The sequence below is a fragment of the Phyllostomus hastatus genome, unplaced genomic scaffold (genome assembly GCF_019186645.2).
Source record: "Phyllostomus hastatus isolate PE091 unplaced genomic scaffold, TTU_PhHast_1.1 phas_contig_17, whole genome shotgun sequence".
NCBI lineage: Eukaryota > Metazoa > Chordata > Mammalia > Chiroptera > Phyllostomidae > Phyllostomus > Phyllostomus hastatus.
Genome location: NW_025333664.1, coordinates 2,126,198 through 2,133,460, shown reverse-complemented (window position 1 = coordinate 2,133,460; position 7,263 = coordinate 2,126,198).

The following is a 7,263-nucleotide window of genomic DNA, read 5'->3' as shown; positions in this document are numbered from 1 at the left end:
CCGGGGAGGAGCCGCCGGTGTTCGCGGGAGGGAGGCCCGATGGGGCCTGGAACCCCGCAGCCCTCAGCCGCTGGGGGCCTGGAGGCCCCGGGGCGGGACTGCTGAGCGGCCCCAGGAGTGAGCCCCAGAGGTGGCGTGGTTTCTGGGATCTGGGTGGGGGCCAGGAGGCCAGTCCTCGGAGTTCTGAGCTGGACCTGGGACCGGGTTTGCAGGGCTCCGTCCAAAAAGCAAATGCCGGCTCCTGGTTCAGAAGCATTGAGAACGTCATGACGCAACAGTGCGGCATTACACCAAACACAGGCCCTGCGGGGCGTGAGGCCGCCCACCCGCCCAGCTTGCAGGACCCCGAGCCCCAGCAGAAGGGGCTGCTGAGTCTGGAGACCTGGCTTTGCCCCAAGGGGGCCCATCCTGGAATGGACCCTCAGTTTCCTCCTCTATGAAATGGGTGTCACGAGCCCGGCTGCACCCAGAGATCAGGCCGAAGGAAACAATGGTTTGCAGCCCGCATTTTTAAGTCCCGAACTCCCTCAAGGCATAAGATGCAATCTTCAAGTCTTCAAAGTTCGCCTCGAACTAGTCATTAACTCCTATTTTTATCAAAAGTTTCTCACGGAAGCACATCTTTGAACTTAGAATGTTCCTTGAAGTAATAGAATTTGATTTATAGAAATTGTCAGGGTAATTACTTTGTCTCCCTCCCGGAAGACATGCATTCTCTGCGTCCCAAAGTTCTTTTATCTGAATCTTAAGTATCTCAGTTCTTGAGCGAAATCAAGTTACCTGTTATTCAGACCATTATAGGTCCGCGGGGGTCCTTCCGGCACTGAATATGCAATTTCTCTTTTCTTTGCTGGCAGGGGTGCTCAGACTGTGGGGATCTGGGGGGTTCTCGGGGCAGGGAGACCGCGAGAGGGGGTCACTGTCAGGGACCAGAGTGGATGAAGGCCACCGCCCTCTGCCAGCCGAGGCTCATTCACCCCCCACCCCCCGCCCCGGAACAATGCCGCGCGAGTGACAAGCAGTGTGGGGGGAGGGATGGGAGAGGCAGAGGCATTAACAATTCCTGTCAGAGAGAAGGAGTCTCGTGGGACAGGGGGGTGTCTAATGAACACGAACTCGACGCCTCCACGCTCTTCCTTCCTCTTCCCCTTCCCCTTTCCTCCCCTTCCCCACCTTCCTCCTCCACGGAGCTGCTGGGTGTCAATTGCTGTGGATCTGCATGACAGCCAGCGGGGGCGGGTGTGGGCTGCACTTCTGTGCGGCGTTCAGACCTCTCTCAGAGGCTGCTGTTTTGCGCCAAGGGCCACTCCCCTGGGCCCGGGGACCGCCTCCACCTCCTCCTTGACAATGACTCTCAGGACGGATGCCCCTGCGTTCGTCCTGGTGTGGCCTGCTCACCAGCACCCCCCCAAAGAGGAGGCAGGTGGTACTCTGAGGCCATCGAAAGTTAAAACTACAGGGACATCGCACGCAGGGGAGCCTGGACCCCTCCCTGGTCCTGCCGCCTGCCCCTCCCCCCCAGCGAGCTCCCGGTCCCCATTTCTACGGCTCTCTGGTCTGCCCTTTCGCCGTTCCACCCTGAAGACACGGGCAGGTGCAAACACCCAGCTCTGCTTCTCCGTACTCCTTACGCAGAAGTCAGCACACAGCAAACACCGCGGGATGTTTTTTTCCCCTGGATAACCGCTTTTTAACCAAACGTGTAGGTTTTTTTCCCCCGAAGAACTGAAGTGTGTCCCCCAATTCTGTGACACCAGCCGGGGGTCCGACAATTCGATTCGATCCTGACCCTCTGTCCGGAGTGAGCAGCAGACCCCTCGAGGTAGGGGCTCAGGCCCCCCAGGCTGCCCCCACCGCGGACACCAGCACAAGCGGTGTGTCCCGGTGACCCGCGCCGACCCACCCGACCGAAGGTTGAGCGGCTCGCACACCCCTGCCCCCCCCCCGGGCTTTGTAGCTCGTGAGAATGACTCGCAGACCCCCGGGACCGCCTCTGCCCGGGATGGCAGCTTCGCTATAATGGATACGACTAAGGACCACCCAAAGGAAAGGACGTGGAGGGCGGTGACTGGGGGAGGGGCGTCGGGGGTGCCCACGGGCTGTGAGAACGCCTAGAGACCTTCTCAGCCGGGCTGGGGAGTCCCCGAAATCCCCAAGCCCTTTGCAATGTGCTTCTTTAATCAAGGCTTCACTATATGGGCACGACTGGCCAAACCACTGGCTGCCGGTGACCGAACTCGGTCTCCAGCCCCTCTCCCCCCCTTGGAGGTCAAGGCCAGGGGGCTCTGGGTGCTCCAACCCTTTCACCCTGGCCTGGTCTTCCTGACATCAGCCCCCATCCTGAAGGTACGCAGGGGCCCCAGCCCGCGTCATCTCATTAGCACACAAAAGACAGTCCTTCCGGGAGGTTTTAGGTGCTCTGTGCCAGGAACTGGGGACAAAGACCCAACATTGATTTTTTTATTAAAACATAAACCCACTTTGTTGGTGTCTTGCTTTGTTGCTTAATAGAGAAGATGAGTATAGCATGGTTTACTTGGCTGGTCCCCATTGATGGCCAGCTGGGCTGCTGTCAATGTCCCGTTATGACAATTAACATGATGAATAACCTCTCAGTTGTCACCTCACACGCATGTGGGTCTGTCTGTGGGATAGATTCCCAGTGAGACTGCTGGGTTAAAGGGTAAATACTTCCGTATTTTTGGTAGACATGGTCAGCTTTGAGGAGTGTAGTCTGATCATCCCCATCTCCAGACAAGTAACCTATCTGAGGCTCCGAAGAGGAAGTAATTCTCCCAAAGCAACACAGCTAATGAGGAGGTGGGAATGGCCACAGCTCCTTGAGGAGACAGGGATGGGAGGGGGGTGCTTTGGGGTGCAGGGAGGTAAGGACGTGCTGCCAGTCGGATGTTGTGACAGACAGAGGCGGGGCGAGGGCTGGCGTGGGGGCGGGAGCCCGGAACGCCCGCCGTGTTCCCGGAGGCGACGGGCTCCTCGTTGGGGTGTTGACAGCATCCAGAAGGAGCCATGAGGCCAGCACGTAGATTTCTCCTTGCTCCCTACGGAGGGAAGGCCCTCCCAGGGCTTACTGGCCGAGGGCAATGGCCCTCATGTCGTAAAAATAGCCTTTGCACCTTTTTACCGAGACCAGAATCTTCTCCTCATCGAGAATGCAGCGGACAGACAAGGCCCGTGTGCGTGTGTGCCAGGCAGGCGGGGGCGTCTTGGGAAGCCCGCTCTCTGAAAACGTGGTCCCCCACCCCCATAGACCTCTGTGGCAACATCGATCTCGCAGGACCCCACTGCGCTGGTCAGATCTGATTGGACCGGGGTGGGATGGTGAGCGAGCTGTGGCCAGCAGTTGGGAGTGGGCCGTCGGGGTGAGCTGGCCAGATGGAGAGGGGAGGGAGCTGGAGGTGACAATGCTCGGGGCAGGGTGAGGGGGCACTCTTCTGCCTTGTGTGGGGAACACTGAGCAATATGGTGTCGCGCGGAGGAACGAGGAAGGGACACCCCTAGAAGACGGACAAGGCAGCAGGGGGCCCGGGTTAGGGGACGTTTTTTCTCTGGTCTGCCTTCTGAGGGCTGGCTCACTTTACACGTGGATTTCATGCAATAATGCATTTTCCTCTCCGATAATGCCAACCCCCCCCCCCGCCCCCCGGTTCCGGAAGCCCATGTAATGGGGTAAGAATTCACATGGGAACGCCCTTCTCTGACTTACCAAAGAGAATGCAGTGATTACCAGGCCTTGTTGCTTCCAGGCCAAGGAGAAAGAGAGAGCTTTGTCCTCAGCTGCTCCTGGCTCTGCTGTGATTGGGCCAGCCTGGGTCACGTGCACATCCCCGAGGCAATCGCAGGGCCAGAAGGGTACTCGGGGCCAGCTTGGGCCTGGGCTCTGTCTGAGGCCCCCTGGGCTCTCGGGCTGAAAGAAGTTTCCACGTTCTTCCCAGAAGAAGGGAACCACGGGTGATGGGCAGCTAGACCCACAGGGGCCAACTGCAGGTGCCTAGTCTCCCAAGGCCCTTGATTAAGACATCATACCTGTCTTAAAGGAAGCGGCTCAAATGCTTCTTCCAAGAGAAACCACGGTTTCCGCCCACCTCCAGCCTGTCGATCTGAAATGCGCCTTGATAGGCTTATCCGGGGACATCTCGTCAGGCACACGTGCCCCCCCCCCCCGCGCCACCCATAGAAACGACCGGTGACACCTTCACTTCTCTCCATGCCCTGCGGCCCAGGGTGCAGTCTGACCTCCTGAGTAGGCGAAAACAGGCATTCTTTCCAAGACTGTGTTCTTGGCGACCACCTCCCAAATTGCAACGCCACGCTAAGTCTGAGGCCGGTGAGTGGGTGTGAAGCGTCACGACAGGAACCCCAGAAAACCATCCCCCGTCACACGGGGGGGGGGCCGGGGCTCTGAAGGCTCAGAGCTGAACCTTCGACATCTCCAGTCCCCAGGCACGTAGTTGCTTGGACCGGAAACAAGGGCAAGCCCTTTGCGTCGGGAATGGATTTACTTTGGGGTCGAGGAGCTCCGATGGTGGGCGCAGGTCAGCAATAAGGGAACACCAACACACTTCGGAGCTGTCACTGAACCGGCTCCCGAAGTGCGGAACAGCAGAGGGACTTCGTGGCTGTCCCTTAGACGGACCCCGGGTGGCAAAGAGTGACGGAATACGACTGGAGGGGTCCCAAGCTCTTTCTGAAGGGGGCACGGGTGAGGGGCCGGGCAGAAGCCCCTGCTCTGGTGATGGGCAGGCGTTGCTGCCGGACAGATGGGCGTAACTGCCGCCCGCGGTGGGGGCTTGGCGGGGGGGCGAGGATTAAAGTGTTCTCAGGGAAGGGAGGGGCTGCGAGCGGTGGCGACCGTGGAAACGAGACCCTGGCTCACGAGGAAGCTTCTGGACGTGGGAATTCCTGAGCCCAGATGCTGGGAACAGCCTCGGAGCGGACGGGGGCTCCGCAGCTGGGCCGCAGCTGCCGCCCCGGATCTAGAGCCGACCCCAGGTGGTGCCGCCTGGTGCGGCGGCGGCTGCATTTTTCCCAGCCTCGGCCGGGAGGAGGCCTGGGCGCCTCTGACTTCGGCCCTGGGAACGGGGAAGACGGCAGAGAGAGAGAGAGAGAGAGAGGGAGAGCCTCCATCGGAAGGATTAGGGAGGTGGGCTTTCGGCCCGGATGCCTCCCAGAGGCTCGGGGCGAATTACCGAAAAGGCCAGAACAGCTGAATTCGCGCTGTTTTTATGGTGCTGCTTTAGCCGCCCCCGTCTCTGACGTCACATCTTCCGCACCTGCAGCGCTGTGTGGCGAATGCTTGGTGACAGGGGGACCCCATAAATCTGCAGTTTGTGACTGTTCTGACCGGGACGGATGGGGCCTTCCCTTCAAGTGATCTATGAAAAAGCAAATTAAGAGCACGACCCGACTGCGGGGGCCATCCTGACCTCCTTACGGGGGCCACCTGCGTGACCTCACTGAGCATCTGTTACGAAGTCACCAGGTCATACGGTGATGCCCCACGACTCTTCTCCCGGCCCACCAGAATCCGGCAGGGGACACCCTTTGGGTGTCTGTGTGCCCACAGTCCTACGTTAGGTCGCACACAGCAGCCTACAGCATCGCTGGTCACAGCGGCCCCCTTCACGGTGCGCGAGGAGTGCCTTTTCGCCCACCACGCAGAGGGGCAGCGTGAAGGGCTCATGTCAGAGGCGAGGCGGCCTGTGCCCCAGCCCCCGCTCTGCCACCGGCTGCCCTGGGCGGCTCCTCGGTCTCCCTGAGCCTCCACTTACGAACCTGTGAAATGGGGACGATAATAGCGCCCACGGCCTTCCGCCAACACGCCACACCAGCATGCCCAATGTGTGAGCGGATCGCCCGGAGGTGGGTCCCCAGCGCCCCGGCAGCCTTCCGAGGGGTCACGAAAGACCCCGGGCTAGCAACACCCAGTGACCCACTCCTGAGTCCCCGGCTCGCAGAGCTGTGAGGACGATGAGTGTTTATCGTGGTGCGCAGAGCAATGCCACCGATGACAGCGCGGACCTCCAGGGTCGTCCCGGCTGAGATGGGCGCCTGCAGAGGAGGCTCTGGGTGTGACCTCGCACCCAGGCGGTGCCGGCGGGCGGTGCGGGTGGCAAGGTTTGTGCTGGCGCGAGAAGGGAGAGTCTGTGAAACCTAAATGCTGACGGTGCGAGGAAAATACGACGCCTGGTTCTGTTTGCATTCCAGACAAACGGTAAATAAAATTCGGGGTTAAGTCTGTCCCATGCGCTAGTTCAGACGTATTGGGCTGGAAAAGCTTTCGTTGTTTATCTGAACATCAAATTTCACTGCGTGTCCTGTATTTTATCTGGTAATCCTGGGGAAAGGGGGTTTAGCTCCTCAAATTCCAACAGCTGTCTCTCTCTCTCTCTCTGGAGCCGTTCGTCCTTTATTCCCTAATTGGAAGGAAAAAACAAACAAACTTGGTTGAGCAGTGACCGAACGTGCACCATCGCAGAGGGACCGTCGTCCTGGTCCGCCCCGGGGGAAGGGTGCGCCCACAGGGCCCCCGTGGGAGCAGCTCTGTCGAAACGACTGAAGGGCTGAAAAAGGCTTCCTGGGCTTTGGAGAGGGGCAGGGGCCAGGGGGACGGGAGACAGCCTGAGCAGACCCCCCGAGGACGCACAGGACTGGGGCTTCCCCTGCAGGCCTCAGAGCAATCCTGGTGGCCGGTGGGGGGAGGCGACAATTAGGGTCTCACTTTAGAAAGAGCACTTGGGTCCCCCACTGGGGGTGCGGGGTGGGGGTGGAGGTCAGACAGGGTCCCGGAGACCCCGGGGTGCTGGCACAACAGCCCAGCCAGGCGAGAGGGGACGGAGGCTGGTGTTACTGCTGGCCAGCAGGGCCCCCCAGAGCCACCCACTCCCTCGCAGGCAAAACTCTGCTCAGCAGAGATTTATGGCTGCGGGACGTCCCCCTCCTGGCCTTTCCTCTGTGGGGGGAGCTTGGCCGCCGGACGCGGGTGCACACGGAATGCCGATTCTCCCCCAGAAAGCCCTGAAGACTTGCAGCTGAGCTGCTGGGCACCACCCCGAGTTCCTTGGTCTCAGGCGGTGTCACAGGACAGACGTAATGACAGCAGGCTGTGATCTGACGGGGCGCCTGGGCGTCCCTGCAGAGGGCCTCCGGCCCTGTCCTGCGGCTCCCCATCCTCGGGCCCGATCACGCGGGCGCGCCGTGCGGAAAACAAGAGCAGGAAGCACTTTGGGGAGTGTCCTTGGGGGG